This window comes from Pholcus phalangioides, unplaced genomic scaffold, assembly GCF_987345545.1.
Source record: "Pholcus phalangioides strain wild (caught in Gottingen) unplaced genomic scaffold, Ppha-v1.0 ptg000015l_1, whole genome shotgun sequence".
In the NCBI taxonomy this organism is placed as follows: domain Eukaryota; kingdom Metazoa; phylum Arthropoda; class Arachnida; order Araneae; family Pholcidae; genus Pholcus; species Pholcus phalangioides.
The window spans coordinates 112,834,617-112,855,870 of NW_028301608.1; the positions used below are offsets into that span (position 1 = coordinate 112,834,617).

A 21,254-nucleotide genomic window follows, 5' to 3' on the forward strand; every position below is an offset into this window, starting at 1 on the left:
GAGGCGAAGGATTTCGCTTGATCTGGTTTCATTTATCACTTGTGAACACCAGTGTTTGACTATTGAACATTCAATCATTATTTTGAATCATATCATCATTTGAAGTGTCTCTGATTGAGCTTCGAAAAAATTATATATAATTCCTTTTCCCCCATACATCTTCATTTTTATTGTTACGCCAAAATTGTTTTAATAAATCTATATTATATACACAGTTTTATACGAATTTCCTGAGCTTTTGTGGTCTTGTTGGTTGCGACATGGATTTGATACTACAAAATCTTATCTAAATCATTATAATACCTGCGTGTTGAGTAATTGACATTTACCTTTCTTCAGATTTTTTGCCTCGTTATTTATTTATTTTTTTTTTTGGTGCAAGCAGAGATATGGAGAGCTGCCTTCAAATTTGATTTGAAAATGAGAAATTCCTGAGTGAAAAATTATGAGTATAGCCTTCGGGGGTTACATAGGCCACTACTCAGGCTACAGATTCATGGAGTTTTACAGATTACCACGACACATTAAAATTTCCAAGGGTTTCGTAAAAATTTTGGGAATTTCGGGTCAAAACTTTACCTATTTGGAAAAAAAGCATGAAATCTCCAGTGGAACCACACACATACCATTAGATTCGCTATCCTTGCAATGACATGTTTTACCTAGGTGATGATAGTTTCAACTACAAGTTCCTCTACAGGAAATGACCTGTATAGAATATGTCCCTAAGTTTCGCATTCGAATCGGTTAATCGGCACGTTGAGCGTCTAAGTATGTACTTGCTGCTTGTTGTAATGGACATCACGAGAGTTTAAGTGACAATTTATTGTGGCACCTGACATCAGCTAAACATATAAACATATACGATATGTAGTATAATGTTTAAGTAATCGATGAACATATAGATTACTTGGTATTCTCGAATCTAATGTATAAAAATGTAGCTAATGGTTAGAGAGAAAACGAGGTAAAACTTTTTTCTAGAAATTCTAAACATTATGTGGCATTAGTTGATTCAATTGTGGTAAGAATATTTTTCCAGTTGTAATCAAAATTAAAATGTTAATCCGGTAAAGAATTATCGCAATTTTTTGAAGTGTTACAGTGGCTTTTACTTGTTTGAAAGATTTATTTTTTCAGACGCGATTAATATATTATAGTTTTCTAATGAAACTTCTATATTTACATAACTTCTATATATTAATACAGGCATCCCCCCTCGCTTTATGTGATTAATTAATTAGTGGCGTAAAATATGTACCCGCCTAAGACAAATTCGCATAAAGTGAGTTGAATTCAACTAATGTAAGATAGGGATTGGGGGGGGGGGTTCTTTAGAAATATAAAACAGTGAACCCAACTTCCAGCAGCAAAATAATCTCTTTTTTTCAATGAATTTATCAATTAAATCAAATTTATTCATTTTCACACATAAAAAGATTCAAAATTAATTTTCGTAAAATATATTAACCATCCAGAGGCTATGATGCCAGTACGGATGACTGTGAACTTGAATGAAAACTAAGGAATAGAATAAAAAATACGACATGAACAGAAGACATTAAAAAAAAGACACTAATACAACAAAAAAAAGAAAAAGTTATGAATGTCAAATGAAAAACGTAATGATAAAAATAAACACGCCCGTGTTTAACACAAAAAAGACAAAATTCTTAATGTATGAGACGGGAAATGTAACATAACAGAAATAGGGTTGTCTTGAAACGTTTACACGAGATTGGAATAGGGGGCAACTTGCTGAATTGGATAGAATCGTGGTTAAGAGATAGGTCGCAACGAGTTATGGTGAACGGGGAATTCTCTGGTTGGACAGACGTCACAAGTGGAGTTCCTCAGGGAAGTGTCCTTGGCCCCATACTTTTTTCACTTTTTATCGACAAACTCGATCAGGGTATCGATGGAATTACTAGCAAATTCGCAGATGATGTGAAGCTAATGGGGGTAATCGGAAATGAAAGCGATAGGGAGTTTCTCCAGACCAACTTAAACAAGATTGCAGCATGGGCAAATGAATGGAGCATGACGTTTAGCGTAGATAAGTGCATGGTCGCTCATTTTGGTTTGAACAACCCACGGTGCTCTTAAGAGTTTAATGGTGTCACTATCCCGGATGCAACTAGGGTCACCGCTTTGGGAATTCTCATTGACGAGCGACTTAAGTTTTCTGAACATTGTTCAGCGGTTGTCAAAAAAGCGAATAGAATGCTCGGTCTCATTTTCAAAAAGGTCTCTTCGCGTTCTCCTAAAGTCATTCTTCCGCTTTTTCGAGGCTTAGTTCGTCCTGGACTGGAGTATGCGGTAAGGTTTTGGAGACCATACCTACAGAGGGACATAGACTTGATTGAAGGGGTGCAGAGAAGAGCTACGCGTGTCCTTATTGGCACACAGGGCTTCAGTTATGAAGAGAGACTTCATTTTTTGAATATGTTTACATTGGATGAACGCAGGTGTCGAGGAGATATGATCGAAGTGTTCAAAATTTTCAATGGGATGGATAGGATGGACCATGAACTTTTAGTACACCGCCAATCAACTGCTTTTACAAGGGGACACCAGTATCGATTGGTGAGGGACAATGCAAGGTTATGGTGTCGCAGGGAATTTTTCTCCAATAGGGTTGTTAATAAATGGAATAACTTATCCCCGGAGGTAGTAAATTGTAACACAATTGACACGTTTAAAAAGAAATACGATAAACATGTTGGGGTAAATCGAGAAGCTATCCATTCTTAGAATAAGACAACCATAAGTATTCTTTATGGGCATTGTATAATATTTTATCATGTGTACATATTGTTTATAATTTGTGTTAATTGCATTTTTAATGGGGTTGCTGTATTTTTGAAACATATGACATCCATATTTTTATGGGCATCTTTTTATCAGCCACCTCGTTGGGCATTTTGCCTGTTGTGGCGTTGTATTTGTATTTGTATTTGTATTTGTAACACAAACGAAACATTAAATAAATAAAAATAATAAGACATGGGGGGAAATTAAACTCTCGCACATACATTAGATAACACAAACAAAATCAAATTTTTCGAATTAAAAATATATACATAATTAAAGTGGCAAAGCTATAGTAGAAAAAATTTCATTGCTCCTCCTGAAGGCAGGCCAAAATAAAAGTATACATCGTGTATCGAAACTACATCGCTAAATGCAATATTTAGCTCGAAATTATATTCATTACGACTAGAAATATAGAATTTACCTACACACGTGACATAAAAAAAAACCTCATTTAATAATTTTATTAATTATAAAATTATATAGTAGGTAAATTCTATATTTCTAGTGGTAATGAATATAATTTCGGAGCTAAAATAATGAAAATGCTTACGAAAAATTTCTTTCATACAAATAGAAATACGGTGAAGCACTTGAGGTCTTTGCTCGGATACATTATATTTTAAATTGCATAGACCTTTATAACGGTTTAAAAAAAGAACAATACGGAAAAGAGCATTAAGACGCAAAGGAAGTAGATGAAGGTTTCTAAAAATTGTAAAAGAATGAAACTGACCCAACTGAAAATTTTGAAAACCCTTTTTTTAAATCTGAAAATAAAGGCAATAAATCAGTTTTACAATTACCACCCCATATAATGGTACCGTAATTTATAAGTGAATACAGTAATGCAATGTGCAGTTCTTTTAAAAAATTAGAAGAAACTTTTGTACTTATATATAAAACAATTACATAAAACAAATCGCAGTTTTTTAAGTAATTCATGAACATGGGATTTCCATTTTAAATTGTTCTTTCTATATTTAAACCCAAGTTTTTAATACTATTTACTTCTTGAATTCAATCGCGGTTACAAAGAGGTTGTAAATAACAAGCACGGGTGTGAAATTTAAGATTAAGATGTAAATCAATTTGCATAAGATTAAAATTACACTTATTTTGCTTTTTGTACGTATATTAATTTAATTTTAAAATCATTAGCGTAGGACCATTTTTGAATATTTGTCAAATCGTGGTTAATATAATTCTTAAGACTGTCAAGTTCGTTACATGAATACATCAATACCGAATCATCCACATAAGTGATGATGGAACCATAAAATTCCAAATTGCATAGATCATAAATGAATATGAGAAAAAGCAAAGGACCCAATAAAGATCCTTGCGGGACTCCTCTATTAATTTGATCATAATTACGCAAATTATCCTCATCCTGTATTTTTAATATCTGTTCTCTATTAGATAATTATCAGGTGAACCAATTTAATACAAGACCTCGAATATCAGCTGACTTAATTTTTTGAATGAGAATATAATGGTTTACATTGTCAAAAGCCTTCGAAATATCTAAAAATACTGTTACAGTAAATTTTCTCTTGTCAATGCCATTATAAATAATTTTGGAAAAGACTAAAAGGGCACTTTCAGCACCCCGTTCTTTTATAAAACCAAACTGGTTTTCAGGAAAGAAATTCATAGAATACAACAAAAAGTTGTATATTCTAATTGAAAGAATTTTGATGAATAAGTTTAGAGAAAAAACCGGTACAATTTAGTTAAGCCTATAATTCAGCAGAGAATTTTATCGCCAGCTATAAAAACAAGAATAATAGTGGCAATTCTCAGTGACTCCGGAAATACGGCAAGTTGAAATGAGGTCTTATAATATATGATATGATATATTATAATATATATATGATAAACTTTATGATAAAAATGCAACATGCTTTACAGCAAACTCTCTAATCAAATATATATTAATCCCATCATAATCGTAGGAATTACTTTTAGAGAAAGAGTTTATATAATATTATGTACCTCAAGATCGACTTGCATCAAAGAAAGGTAAACTGCATGAAAAAGGGTAAAGGGATTTACGGTTGACAGAAGGTATTTTTTAAAATCATCATTGTTACCAAATTAAGATGTATTGTGGTTTATATGACTTAAGTGGGTGTTGAATTAATTTACAAGCTCTAGAGTAGCAGCAAAATCTAGCAAAACAATAACTTTATTTTGGATTTTGACAGTACTGTTAATGAACTCCAATTTCTTTTTGTTTGTATCGCATTTCATAAACTGTTACTAGCAATATTCATTTTTAACTAATTTAATTAGCTGTGCATTGATACACTGCTTCGTAGATTCTGTCAAGAGGTTATTTCCGTATTTGTTTATACAATTTTTCTTTTCTACAAACCGTACTTAGGAATTCATTTATCATCCACTTATTATTAAATTTATGTGTTCTCCTAGTGCGATATTGGAAACAATTTTTAATGGAATTCAATACAAATGCGAACATTTCATATTGCATATCGATATCAACATTATCCTTCCAATTGTATTCATGATTTATCAGATAATTAGAAAGCATCTTTTTATCGATTACTGTAAAAGTCTTGTAACCAAAATTTTTTGAGCTTGGAATTGTTTCATGGCTCAATTTCATAACAATGGGAAAATGATCAGTTAAGTTATTAATAAATATTCCAGAAGAAAAAGTGGATAGGTTATTTTGGGATTTAAAAAAAATATACGATCGGTACATGTTGGTATATCTCTCACTCTCGCAGATTATTATTATTATTATTTAATGTTTTAAATAAATCTCGTGAGTTTAAGCTGAATGATTTTAATTAATACTTTTTACTTTTTTCTGTCTTCAGTTCATCTGATTGATTCTAGCGCGAGTGTGCGCGTTTTCTTTCCTAAAGAGCCTGGTATGATTAACTGACTCATAACTTTTTTTTAATGAAGAGATTCAGGTGAGAAGTAGCATTCTTTGTCTCTTCATGCAAACAAGAGAATTACCGGAAAATTCAGAATATTCCTCGCAAATACGAAAATTCTATCCTCATTAGGATCTTTTCCTTTGGTAACAATTCTGTCATTCGTCAATGTTATGTCGTTGTCAATGCTATCAAAAGATGTTGACTAGTGTGATGTAGGGAAATGGATTTGCTGTATGTCCTACATTCATATTATCAAAATCATGAAAGCCAACAGATTTATCACTTTAATTACTCCATTTCCTTATTTTGCTGGCCCATTTCCAAGACTGATCTCAAATTCCAGAACAAATTTCGCAAGTTGCGATGTCTGAAATAAACTGTTGGAAGAATATGGAAGAATGAAACTTTTCAAAAACAAACGATACAGCACAATTGCGTACAATGAGACCGCGTAAAGCGAGGGATACGTTTATTCGGGGGAGGGGTGGGCAGGTTTCTGTATTCGCTACAGTGATCCCATTACACAGAAAGTACGAGAACTTCATCTAGATAAGCAGCGATCTTCAGTTAGTGATTTCCGGAAGCAACAGCAGACGACCAAAATTTCCGATTCCTGTGGGATGGCACGCCCTTTGCCGTATCTGCGTAGACGCAGATAGTTGATTACTTTTTTTCAGCGCCACTCGCTGCGTTTTTTTTCTTCCTTTCCTCGTTCTATCCCCCTCTCCCTTTTCTCGCTTGAAGCTGTAATTTGTTAATTGCCGTCTATGGGTTGTGATGGTAAGTAGTAAGCGACTGAATATAATTATTTATTTATTTACAACAAGAACGCCTTCTTCGAGTTTGTGTCAGATATCTTATTAAGTATGGACTTATAAATTTTCGAGAAAATAAAACTTAGTTTTTAAATATTTTCTCAAGATTATTTAACGAACACACTCGTCTGCATGGAGGACAGCCGCTAACTGGATAGCGTGTGCAGACCACTTTCAGTAGACGACGTAAGACGCCCTTTGTCGTCGAATTTAATGTCGGCTGTTGCCGCTCGCGTGGATTTCCGCATGTTGTCGCTTCCAGAACGGCCCAAAAGTGAGCATATTTGAACAAAGTGCGATGATGTACACATAAATACGTACATGAAAGCACCTAAGAATATGAAATTCGCACCCAATGATGAAAGAACCGGTTCCGTTTGATATGTTAATTAGATAATGAACGTTATCACCGGCAGATGTGCTAGTTCAAGACGCTGACACGAAAGTTCAAGATGGCCATTAGAAATGCAGCTGATGTTATCTCATTGACATGTAATCCCATTGAACTGTACTAAGATTACACAGAGGATTGTGAAAGTTCGTGAATTCTTACTTTTCCTTCTTGATGGGGAAAACGAGGAGAAGAATTTCTAAGATTGTTGTTATTATTATCATCATCATTATTATTAAGTTTTTTCTTTCTTTTTTCTTTTCAGTGTTGAGCTGATTAATGAACGAAGGCGTTGTGCACTCAAATCAATATTCAGACAGACGACTTCATTGCTGTTTTTATCTTTAGTCTTTTGTTCGTAACGTCCATCACGTGGTCAAACTGCGATACGGTATGTGTAGCGTTTATAGTTTTCTTATTTATCAGAGAACAGAAGCACGAACAAGTCTCGACTTTTATTCCGGAGATTTCGGCAGCGGCGGCCTCCGCATTCACTTCAATGATAAATCGTTTAGGCGTGAAAACCTAGTGAACACGAAGCAACCGAATCGGAAGAAATGTTTAGCCCATATATCATCGAATACATATATATATCGTAGAGGAAAAAATGTGGGAGGAGACTGCCAAGATGTCGACGATATAGAATCCCTTCGAAAGACGGTGCAGAGTTAAATGCATGGTCATTTTTTCAATTTACATTTGCATGTCCGCTCTCAACTCCCAAGAGTAAATCATGTCGTCCTCGTTCTGGCACGTTATCTAGTTTCGTGTCAGAGGTTAACTAGAAGACGCTTTCTGAATACGCCTTTAGATCAGAGATCTCCCTCTGAACTCAAACAGGCTCTCGAGAAGCTATATCAAATTTTAAATTGCCCTTTCGACTTAATTAATTGATGACGTTATTTAGTGATATTGACGTCATTGCAGGGACGGGTACCTCGAAAATATTGCACGAAATATGAACCATCAAAAGCCTTTTCTTATGATGTAACACTGAAATTACTTTTCTCTGATACTAGCCTGGCTGCGCGCACTTTAAAATTTGGACTTGAAGAACGTGCGAGTTGTCCATCAGACCAGTATATCCTAATCTTTATAATGTCGTTGACCCCCTCTGCAGTTCTCTTTCTTTCAAATCGAGAGCACAACTCAGGTCTATCGCCATGGGCAATTTACTACCTAGTGCGTTGTGCCGGAAGTGCAATTGTGTGTACCTAAGTGTCTGAATGCGTATCTAGTGTTGTGCCTGGTTTTTCAGTGCTGCAATCTATATTTCAGAAGTGAAGTGTACATGATTGCATATTTGTACCCTTTGTAGGCTAGTTGCTCTCTTTGGCGAGAATTTTTAACGATGAGATCGGCTCGCATTCGCGCTTCGAAGTTGAGAACCACAGGAAACCAACTTCAGCCGACCACCACTGTGGCGAAGGTTGGGCTTGAACTCGAGTACCCACTACATGCGAGACCGTCACTATGACCACACGACTACCACAGTAATGAAGATCCCTCCCCTGTAATGAAGATTAATGCACTGCGGACCCCCTGTAGTAAAAGTCAATACTCTGTAGATCCTGTAGCTTCAGAACGTCAATTTCGACGTCGTTCTACCGATAAAATCTTAAAGTATTGTTTTTTATAGTTTGCATATCATAGAAAATTGAATAAACCCCAATTTCACTATACAAAATTCGTCGTTCATGAAATGGTAGTAGATGAAAATGCTTTTGCGGTCCCCTTACAAAGTACTCAGAGACCCTCAAGGGTCCACGGACCTCAAGCTGAAAAATGCGGCATCAGACCCTTATGTCTATTTCAGTAACATTATCACAGTATAATAAGTAGTGACTTTTTTTCCAATGCGAGAAAAACACCAACTTAAATTTTTATCCAGAGTTTTCTTCATGTAAATTGCGTTCTTCACTTTTCCCAGCTACTCTGTCGTATTATAAAATGAAAGTTAGTACCACGGTGCCATTGATGAATAAATACTTCCTCACTTACTTCGCCGTTACCTTCGCCAAATTCTTCGCCTGCACCATTCTCGGGCACGTAAATGACCTTTCATTGGTACATTTCGTTTTCAATGAACCAGTAATTGGTTCTGAGTTTCCCTTTTCAGACATATTTTGAAAATCACTTCACAGCATATACTTGGTTGGTAGACGTCCAATTGTTTTACTTATCAAAAACTTATTCGTTAGTGAAACTACTTTGACAACACTATGAAGGTAACAACCTTGAACCTCAAATACTGGAGGGCGGTCACGTGCGTGGATTGAGAGGACGAGTCCATTTTATAAGAAATGGAGTCTATAGGAACGCTTGAGTCACAAGGGTAAAAAAAAAAACATGATTCATTTGAATCTTGATTATTCCTTCTATGCTTTAATTATTCCACCTGAAACACAGGCTGGTACCAAACTTTCACGTAAAAATTTGGAAGACGCAGCACATTGAGATTTCGATGTATACTCTAATACTGAAGTATAAGAATTAAATATTTTCAATGCTTTGTTTCTACATTGAAAAAAATGTATTTCTCTTTTAGACCCAACTCCGATTAATGTATTCTTCTTCCCTTCTCATACTCTAGTTTTGTATATTATTTGATAATTCCACGAGGACGAAGAAAACTTTTATAAACTCAGGGTCTTGTCTAGGGTCTTGGCGGTTCAGTCGACGTAATGTTTTGTGCCTACTGGCCTGCTAAGTCCCACGACGGGAGATCTTGAATACAACATGAACAAAAATCAAGTACGGTGTCCAGTTCGTTTATTCCATCAGGGAAAACATATGGTAAGACATATTTTCTTATCGCTAACTCTCTATTGCTTTATGGTTCAAATTAACTTATTAAAATCTGAATCAACTACAGTATTAGATAAGACATCTCCAAAATTTTTCGAGTCACGTGCAATGTATATGGTTATGATCAGAAGAGCACGTCCCCATATCGAAACTCTAAAATATGAAGATGAAGAGAGAAAAAAAATCACTGTAATTTCAATTCTTGAATGCACCTTGGGTGGGGGGCGGGACTCAATTATCAAGCCCATCAGTGCCTTTCGAGTACAATATCAGAATTAGCATTATTATTGGGTGCTCGCAAACAACATGTAGAAGATGCCTATTCCAAAAAATAAGTCAAAATTTATTTGTCTTACAATTAGGTAGAAACTTTTCAAATTCAAGCACTTGAATGTATTATAATTACAGTAGTTGAATTTGAAATTATTTTAGAAATTTAACGATTTATAATTAGCAGAAGCTCCGAGGTCCTTTTTTTTTATTTGGGTCCTTCAGAAACAACTGCCCGTGTTCCACAGAGTATGCCACGAGGCTTACAAACGTAAGTAACAACAACAAACTTATACGGTTCAAGAAACTCAAAAATTGCAATACAGCGTAATACAAAAGAAAGGATAAATCAGATCAGTATGTACAATAACAATATACGAATGTAATTCGAAGCGCAATATTGCACCAGTGAATGCCATATGGTACCAATGCAATGTAAAAAAAAAAAATTTCAATGCACGTACGTGAATGGAAAAATATACGACCACACATAAGGATATATATACACACATACACACACATATATATATATATATATATATATATATATATATATATATATATATATATATATACACACATACACACACACATATATATATATATATATACACACACACATATATATAAAGAAAGTGAGAAAAGATGAAATTACAATAAAAGTAAAAGAAAAAGGAATTAGTACTTAAATGACAATTTGATTAATTATTCAAGAATCGAAAACAGCACTTGCAAGGAAAATGGGAATGTACACAAGTACACATTGTACATACAAAAAATAAAATAGAAACCAATTATTTTTTCGCAAAGATATTTTGTACATATATTTTTAGAATGCGAAGGACTTCCTTTGATTTGACCAAATCGGACAATGCAAGCGGCCAAGAAATAGACAGTTTCTTAAGTTCTTTTCAGAAATGAACCCTCTCCTTCGTTAGATTTTTGCACGACAGAAAAAGATGCATAGGATTTTCTTCATTGGTTCCACATATACACAGCGAACTACTGGCAAGTTTCATTCTCGCGAGATGACTTTTAAAATTCCCATGCCCATTAATAAATTGGGTCAAATGGAAATTTGAGTAGAAATGGTAACACTTCATTCTCACCGGAATCGAAGGGAATAATTTCTTTACCGGCCTAGCATTGTACTTTGAGTGTGAAATTAAAACCTCAAAATCAAACCAAAAATCAAAATAATTTCAAATAGAAAAATTGAATTTTGACATTGTTGATTTTTTACATCAATAATTATGAAAATATTTTACTTCGGCCATTTTTAGGAGACGCTATATTTAGGAAATTATCAAACAAAAGAGAAATTGTCCAGTTTGATTAAATTTTTTTTTCAAGTAATACGAATAAGTATTATATAACGAATGTTCCCCGATGTCACAAAACTTTCTCATTAGCCTACACACGTGTATATAATAACATGCGCACAACAACAATCAAGAAACGTCTTCCACATAATATAATCGAAAAATTTCCTTTGAAATGATGGAAAAACAAAGATAAATTCTTCTTTGTTTTAAATATAACAAAAGAGAGTTATTGACCCAAAAATGCGATTGACAGTCAATTAAATTAAATTTTAATTACGATCAGTAAATAGGAAGGAGGAGGAGAAAAGAAAATCCAATTTCTAAAGCTATTGTGCGAAGAGATGAATGAAACTGCCAAATTATCTCAGGAAACCCGATTCTTTTCGATAAATTTTCCGTGAACATTGGATGATATTAAGGAATATATATATATAAGAAATATAAAACTAACGGATATCATCTAAGTTGACGTGATAGCAAAGAAAAAAGAAATTGAGAGAGAAGGTGATTGGGCAAGTTGGCCGCCGCAGGTCAAAATGATTTACGACGCGGTCGCACCTCATTTGCATTTTGTTTAGAAGGCACAGACAGCAACCGATGCGCAGCAATATCCCGTTAGCACGTGATCCATTTTTCTGGCCTTCAGAAATTAGTGTGAAGCGATTCTTTTAGGGAGGAATAACAAGAGCGTGATCTCCTTTTGTGTTTGCTTGAACCTGTTAATTTTTTCACAAATAGTCCAAAGTTTATTTTTCTTTTTGTCCCGATAAACATTTTTCGTGTATCTCGGTAAAAAAAAACAGTTCTAACAAGATTTTCGTCGGAAGGAAGGTTAAATAACACCGAATGGACCAGAATGGAAACCTTGACGGGTTTAGTCATGTGGTGAAATGAAGTAAACAAAACGCATACGTATTATAGATATCGGTCTATATCTCTCTCATGTATTTATACCATATTAATTGAAGCTTGTTATTCAAGATGTCAATAGTAATAATAACTGAAATATGTTTGGTGTGTGTGTGGATTGTTTTCTTTATTTTCCGTCCAGTGGAAATGATTGATTATGCAGTAAGAAAATAGAATGGAAATGATCTGGAATGAAAATAACAATTTCGTTGATATCTTTTAGATCAGTCTTGGATGTTAATGTGGAGTGAAACATTTTTCAGTATTTCTAGTTACGAATATTTCTTTGGTACTCTCGTCCACAAGTTAAGCATAATTACAGTTTGTGGAGATTAAATTCTGTTCAAATTAGAAGAATAGAATGGACAAATGTAAAGAGAGGAGAAATTTAAGTTTGAGAGGATTAAACAAAACAAACTAAATCATAATTGGGAAATATGTAATCAAATTAAAATAGTGCTTATTTCAAATGTGTAATCGAACACAAATTCAGTGGGCCCAGGATTTTGTCAAGATTCAGCAAAGTCTTCAACCTGATGAGTCCCTTGGATAATTTCTCCAGCATCGGGGAGGGGGAGGGGGAGAAAAAATAATATGGTGGCTCAGGTTAGAAAGCACGTTTGAGTTTCTAAACAAAGAATGAAATGAGCGAAAACATGAAAAAAGCGAAAACATTGGCTCCAACCCAAAATAATTTGTTATGTAGGTCAATAATGGATGAATGGGGACAGTTGGCCCCCTCACAATGAGAGGGTGTAGGGAAGAGAGCAATGTAGGCGTGTGTAGTTCTTTCAATGATTTTTCACGTCGGTTTTTAATAGAGAAAATTCAATGTACGGGTATTGCGTGGGGTGATGAAATCCTCAAAGATATTCAAGTGGAAGACGTGGAGGTCCCCAATCTTCTAAAAAAATGTATGTGTAAGCAAAGCACCAGGACTAGATGATATATATCTCAGGGTCAAGAGGGAATGTGCTAATGGAATGTTGGGGCCAGTCTCTCGCACAGATTTGCAGGCGTAGTGTTGCTGAGGGTATCGTTCCAAGGAATTGGAAGCTTGCTAATGTTGTTCCGATATTTAAGAAGGGTAGTAGAGAAGCCATGTCCAATTGTTGTGTAGTGAGTTTGGTGAGCTTCCTCTCCGAAATTTTGTAAATTATCAAAAGGCAGTTTGTGAAGTGGATAGACGAGAATAATGTATTGTCGGATAATAAGCATGGGTTCAGGAAGAAGTAATGTGTAACTAACCTCCTTTGCTTTCATGATCACGTGACTAAGGCTTTGGGTAAGGGCAAAAATGTAGATGCTGTTTATCTTGATTTCCAGAAGGCATTCGATCGGGACCAACATGGTAAACTCTTGAAGCGTTTACACGAGATTGGGATTGGGGGCAACTTGCTGAATTGGATAGAATCGTGGTTAAGAGATAGGCCACAACGAGTTATGGTGAACGAAGAATTCTCTGGTTGGACAGGCGTCACAAGTAGTGTTTCTCCAGGAAGTGTCCTTTGCCCCCATACTTTTTTCACTTTTTATCGGTAAACTCGATCAGGGTATCGATGGGATTACTAGCAAATTCGCAGATGATGTCAAGCTAATGGGGGTAATCGGGAATCAAAGCGATAGGGAGTTGCTCCAGACCAACTTAAACAGGATTGCAGCATGGGAAAATGAATGGAGCATGACGTTTAGCGTTGATAAGTGCATGGTCGCTCATTTTGGTTCGAACAACACACGGTTCTGTTACGAGTTGAATGGTGTCACTATCCCGGATGCAACTAGGGTCACCGATTTGGGAATTCTCATTGACGAGCGGCTTAGGTTTTCGGCACATTGTTCAGTGGTGGTCAAAAAAAGCGAATAGAATGCTTGGTTCCATTTCCAAAGGTTCCCCGAAAGTCATTCTTTCGCTTTTTCCGAGGCTTGGTTTGTCTTGGACTGGAGTATGCTGTAAGGTTTTACAGAGGGACATAGACTTGGTTGAAGGGGTGCAGAGAAGAGCTACGTGTCTCCTTATTGGTGCACGAATATGTTTACATTTGGTGAGCACACATGTCGGTGAGATATGATCGATGTGTTCAAAATTTTCAACGCGATAGATAGGATGGCCTAGGAATTATTTCTGCGCCGTCAATAACCCCTTTGACAAGGGGACCAGTACCGATTGGTAAGAGAAAATTCTAGGTTATGGTGTCGCAGGAAATTTTTCTCTAATAGGGTTGTTAATAAATGGAATAGCTTATCCCCGGAGGTAAAAAATTCTAATTCAATTCACACGTTTAAAAAGAAATACGATAAGCATGTTGGGGTAAATTGAGAAGCTATCCATACTCAGAATAAGACAACCATAAATACATTTTATGGGCATTGTATAATATTTTATCATGTATATATATATATATATATATATATTAATATATAGCATTAATATAAAATTTAATATATATCATTTTAATGTCGGTGAGAGTTGTATATCATATCTGTTTTAATATATATCTTTTTTTTTTTGATTGCATTTGTAATTGGGTTGCTGCATTTTAGTAATATATGACATGCATACTTGTGGGCAGGGTCGTATTTTCCCGTACTTCCCTAAAGTGTCCAATATCATATCCTGGGGACGTTGGAACATATCTGGGCGGGGGGAATGATAGAAGCTACGGGTGCAACATAGTTATGTATCCTATGAGGTCGCTCCAGAAGTGGGTCGCTGAGGAATTTTTTTTGTCCTCAGTTTTTGAACAAATGATAAAGAAACCGCTGTTTTACTTGATCATATAAATTTCGTTATGCATCGATTAATTTTAAATCAGGAAAAACTGTAATGTGAATATATCACGGTTTGACATAAAATAAAAATATCAGCCCGTAATGTCCGTTATATCGAAGAAATGGCTAGTCTGTTCTATCTCAATAAAATCAGCCAGGTGATGTCGCTATTTTATGAATTGGAAATTTGCTAACTTTTTATGAATTGGAAAATTGTTGACCTTATGCTCATAGCATAAGGGGCTTAAGCAAGATCAGTCTTTGGAGCGGGTGCACCGGGTTTGGTTAGGGGCACAAGAGGAATTTTTTAAAAAGAAAAAAAATCCTCTTTTTCAGTTACTAACCTTCAGAAAGGATTCGGAATTAACTAAAACGTGTTTAGATAACATATGAAGGTATTTTATTTGGATATTTTTTAATTATTTTTCAAAAATACAATTTTTTTTGTAATTTTTGATGGTCTTGGGGGGAAGCACAGATCCCAGCTCCCTTCTTGAGTACGCTCCTAGTGAGCATCATGGTTGATGGAGCAAATTATTTCACGTGTTTCACAGAGACTTCTTGATTGCACAAAAGTATTGAGAAGAGAACTCGATATATCAGACTCATGTGTGACATTTCAAAGAACTGTTTTTTTTATGGACAATAATGCTTTTCACATGGGGCTGAACTGATGAATTGATATTTTCAAAGTGAGAATATACAGTGAAGAAATGGGCTCTCAGAATCTCCAGACTTGAACTCCATTAAACAAATCTGAAATACACTTAATATGGCAATCGTGAATCATGAACCACTTTTAAGAACCATCCCGCAGGCAAACATTTGTGTGTTTGAGATAGACGGTTTTTTCCTCAGCCCAAGATATCAAATACAAATACAACGCCACAACAGGCAAATTGCCCAACGAGGTGGCTGACTTAAGAACATCATGGATCCCCGAGCCCCTACCTACTACTGCTACACCACACATGCAACCCCCCCCCCGCGGAACCCCCCAACGAATCGGTACATGCGGGAATGTGCGTGTACGTGTAGTGCAACCTGACGTAAAGTTTGTTTCTGTGTAATGCTTGTTATGTGTAGTGCTGTCATCTGCCCCCAGTTTTACTAACTATGAGTGAAGTGTTATGGTTGAATGATTTACCGTTGTAGGACTGTTGCTCTCTGTGGCGAGACTTTTTAACGGGGAGATCGGCTCGCATTTGCGCCTTGAAGTTGGGAACCACAGAAAACCACCCTCAGCCGACCACCACTGTGGGGTTCGAACCCGGATCCTCGCATCACGAGTCCGGCACTATAACCACTCGACCACCACAGAAACCACCACCAAAGAAACAGATATTTTCTGGATATTATGCTGAGGTGCGCTCGGAAAGAAAAATCCTCTTTTCTTCGCCGGAACTCGGACTCGGGCCCTCTTGCATACCAGATAAGCATTTTGCAGCCAGAAGAACTTTCCGCGTTCAACTCGGCATAACATCCAAAAAATATATTTTTCCTTGATTTGTTTGTTCCTTCGTTTTTTGACAGGAGTAGGTGTGGCTACCAGACGGAGCAGCTCACCAGTTGTCTCATCAATAAATACAAATACAAATAGAACGCCACAACAGGCAAAATGCCCAACGAGGTGGCTGACAAAAAGATGCCCATAAAAATAAGTATGAAGATTCGCTTTATATGACCATTTAGCTCACGTTCAGGTGTCATTTTGCAACGCAAGTGTGTAGTAAGTGGTAGAGAATTCCTGCTCTCGTGAACATGACTCACGATTACTACTTCCTCAGCTGCATGGTATTAACTTTGCTAACTATAAACTTCCTTAACAAGTTCGCGACATCGTGATCCACCCTCAGGTCATACTGCATTTTCTTACTGGACGTGTGTGACCACCGGTGGGGTTACAAACTATGGAACATTGCATTGCTTTGGAAAATGTCCGTCTATATCACAGGCTGTATTTTTAAATATCGCGCCTACAGCCACATGAGTAGTGTATCCATGTACTAGCAGCGTGGTTTGATGGTCAGATTATTTAACTAAGAATCAACGAAGCACAAATCCAGGTTTGGTAGTTGTGCAGACACAATAATTGAAAGAAAGAAAATGCGTATTTCCGTGCGACCCACCAGATCGGCTATCGTCACGAACGTATTAAGATCATCTCAATGAATTAATGAATATTCAAAAGTAGTTTTCCCTGGTAATATGTATCGAAATGACCTCAAATAAAAGAGAAATCTAAGAAGCATCGGCTTGCAAGTCACGCCTCTTTTCAAAATCATAAAAGAGATGCTTCAAGAACTTACTTTCCACAAAATACACTGAAGAGTTCGCCACTTGACAAACGGCAGATGAGTACCAGGAACCAAAAAAAAAAAAAAATTAGAGCTCTTCAAGAACACAAGTCAATGCCGGTTTATAATAGATAGTTAATTACGTCAGAACTGCAAAGCGGAATGAAATATACAAATGTATTAGATAACAAAATACTTCCCTCTCGAAAGAACGAATATAATTTTTTTGTTTGTGTTTAATTAGAACTAAAAGCTCATTGACGGGCTCTCGATCAAAACCATCAAAACAGGAAAAAAGATGATCCGAATGATGTTTAGCATGACCCTAGCCTGGATTGCCTTTTAATTGCATATCCCAAGATGATGGATCATGCGACCGAATCGAAATGAATGAGATGATGGAAAAATGAAAGCGAAATAAATCGAACCAACGACATAATGAAACGATGATTCGAACGAGCGATGCGCGTGTCGTTTCTCATTTCCTTTTTTTGTTCTTGGAATGCATTCAATATGCGTCAATCATTTGAGTATGTATTTCGAATAATATGCAGGTTGTCTTGCAAGTGCTGATGTGGCCTTTATCTCATCAACCGTCCGTCGTAGAGGTATAGTTTCAATTTGAAAACTGGCTAAAAAGGCGTTCAAAAATTACCCTGTACCAGAAAGACAGTGAAAATACAGTGTATCACAAAATAAAAAAAAAAGCCAAATTTGTATACGATCCCCTTGCCCTCTAACTTCCAATCATAAAGATGGTGTCATATGTCTCATGAAGCCAACATAAAAAAAAATCTGAAGTCTTTAAGTGCAAAATTCACTGCGATATTCTAATTCAAATATTGGAGAAAAATTTGGAAGGATAGCATGAGGGACAGGAGCAATATTCGTTAGTTTTACTTTTCTTTCATAAATTTTCTCCGATATTTTTATTCAAATATTTTGGCGAATATTGCACTTAGAAACAGGAAATTTTTTTTGTTGACCTCACGAGAGACAGGGCAACAACTTTCTAATTGGAAGTTAGAGGTCAAGGGGACCGTTTAAAAATTTAGATTTTTATTTATATATTTTGTGACTGCATTTTCACTCTCAAACTGGTAAAGGGTAATTTTTGAACGCCTTTTGAGTATTCTCTGAACTGGAATCATATCTCTACGACTGACGGTTGGTGAGATGAAGGCCACATTAGCACTTACGGGACACCCTGTATAAATTCTATAATCACCAGTTTCTACTTGAACTATACTAAGAAAATAGAAAATATATAATGTTTTTTTTTCTTCTCCAAAATATAGAGCGTTTTGGGATTTTAAGACTAGTTAATGAATTATTATTGAACTTCATCAGATGTGCAATTCTCAAATATAGGCAAAAGTTTAGAAAGGATTAAAATGGTTAGAAAGTTCATGATATGAGAACGGCTAACAAGACGTTACACAGGTAAACATAATGACAGTGTTATGTTTAGTACCTTTACCTCGAAAAATTCAATCACTTTAATCTATCAAGGTTATATCATTAATGTTCATTAAAACAGCGAAAATCCTGTGTTTCAGGTAAGTATCACTCGAGGCTTTTTGAATTTCTGAAATACATCGGATTCTGAACTTTTCACACGATTAGCCTCCACTGATCATGGGCGATTTATTTTGCAGAAATTATGTAACTAACTGAAGAAAAGCTGTATTTCCCAAGCTTTCTATGAAAAAAAAAAAAAGCTTCCCTTAAAATATTAGGAGCGCACTAAACGAAGGAAAGTAAGTTTTTTACGTGCTGCTTTGTTATACAGTCGAATCCCGTTTTAACGAATACTGATATAGTGAATTAACGAACACTTTTCTAATTCCCTCCCAGATATGCTTACGTAGAAACAATGCAGAAACCTTGGTATTCCTTTTTAACGAAATTTCGTTATAACAAAGTGATTTCTTCGGCCTCTTGGAGTTCGTTGTAACGAGATTCGACTATATATATATATATATATTTCTTTTTCACACATTAGTTTACTGAATTGAACTTCAATTATTCTAGTGAAATAATAACATGCATTTTTTAGTATAAATTTGTTTGTGAAATGCAAGAAACAGACACGTATTGCACCAAAATTAATTTCTCTTCCGTGAAGATGAGTTGTATACATAAAAATGCAATACTAACATTGAACTCACATAAATTTTCTAATATTTTCTTTTGCACTTACCGCTAGAAATAAGTTGACTCTGCATTACACCATAATAATCTTATTTCTCAAGTTTTTTAAACCTTATTATTGTTGATAAGACGATAAATTACAAATACAATACAATACACTTAATAACACTTAATAACAAGTAAAAAATAACACAAGATATACAGAAGACTGGATGTTGTGAAGATATTTATTATTTGAGATGTTAATTTTTTAAGGAAGGAAAAAACTCATCTCTGCCTCTACCGGGAGTCGAACCCGGGTCCCTCGATTGCAGGACGAGTGCTCTGACCACTAAGCTACAGAGGAGATAGAGATTTTCCTTCGCTAGAGCGTATATATGCCGAACGGAACCGTGCAATGGACGGTGAAACCGATCAGCTAATAGCTCATGGACGACGAGCCACCAGAGGGCTATATATATGACGAGAATGTCGCTCTCCACTTGTTAATACAAGATATACAGAAGACTGGATGTTGTGAAGATATTTATTATTTGAGATGTTAATTTTTTTTTTTAAGGAAGGAAAAAACTCAATCGAGGGACCCGGGTTCGACTCCCGGTAGAGGCAGAGATGAGTTTTTTCCTTCCTTAAAAAATTAACATCTCAAATAATAAATATCTTCACAACATCCAGTCTTCTGTATATCTTGTATTAACAAGTGGAGAGCGACATTCTCGTCATAAAAAATAACAAACAATTTCAAATAGTGGTAATTATTTTTCCGATAAAAAGCGATTAAATACTTGAAATATTCATTGTTTATTTAATGTAGAGGAATCATAATTATGTTTTTTATTACATGTTGTTTCCCCAGTCTTTCTTCAGTACTTGTTGCTTGTAGAATGTGATTAAAAAAGGATTTTCCGAATACAGACCATGTAATTACTGAAGGATTCAATAGAAAAGAAAAATTTATTGTGAATATACCAAACACTTGTTTTATTCAGTCTATATGTCTTTAAATGGCTTATAAAGCCACACAAATCAGTCAATATGCTGGAAATAGATTAATTAATTTTTCGCTTGAATACACTGAAGAGCCAAAAAAACTGGCACACCTGCCTGATATCGTGTAGGGCCCCCGCGAGCACGCAGAAGTGCCATAACACGACGTGGCATGGACTCGACTAATATCTGAAGTAGTGCTGGAGGTAACTGACACCATGAATCCTGCAGGGCTGTCCATAAATCCGTAGGAGTAAGAGGGGGTGGAGATCTCTTCTGAACAACACGTTGCAAGGCATCCCAGATATGTTCAATAATGTTCATGTCTGGGGATTTAGGTGGCCAGCGGAAGTGTCTAAAGTCAGAAGAGTGTTACTGGAGCCACTTTGTAGCAATTCTGGACGTGTAGGGTTTCGCATTGTCCTGCTGAAATTGTCCAAGTCCGTCGGAATGTACAATGGACATGAATGGGTGCAGGTGATCAGACAGGATACTTACGTACCTGTCACTTGTCAGTCGTATCTAGACGTATCAGGGGTCCCATATCACGCCAACTGCACACGCCCCATGCCATCACAGAGCCTCCACCAGCTTGAACAGTCCCCTGTTGACATGTAGGGTCCATAAGGTTGTCTCCATACCCGTACACGTTCATCAGCTCGAAGCAATTGGAACCGAGACTCGTCAGACCAGGCAACGTGTTTCCAGCCCTCAACAGTCCAATGTCGGTGTTGTCGGGCCCAGGCGAGGCGTAAAGCTTTGTGTCGTGCAGTCATCAAGGGTACACGAGTGGGCCTTCG

At 36.0% G+C, this 21,254-nt stretch overlaps 1 non-coding gene across 1 annotated transcript; it reads right to left on the reverse strand.

The window, feature by feature from the left end:
- Positions 1–19,741: 19,741 nt before the first annotated feature.
- TRNAA-UGC (transfer RNA alanine (anticodon UGC)) lies at positions 19,742–19,813 on the reverse strand. The gene has a single exon. It is a non-coding gene; the product is annotated as a tRNA-Ala (tRNA).
- Positions 19,814–21,254: the final 1,441 nt, after the last annotated feature.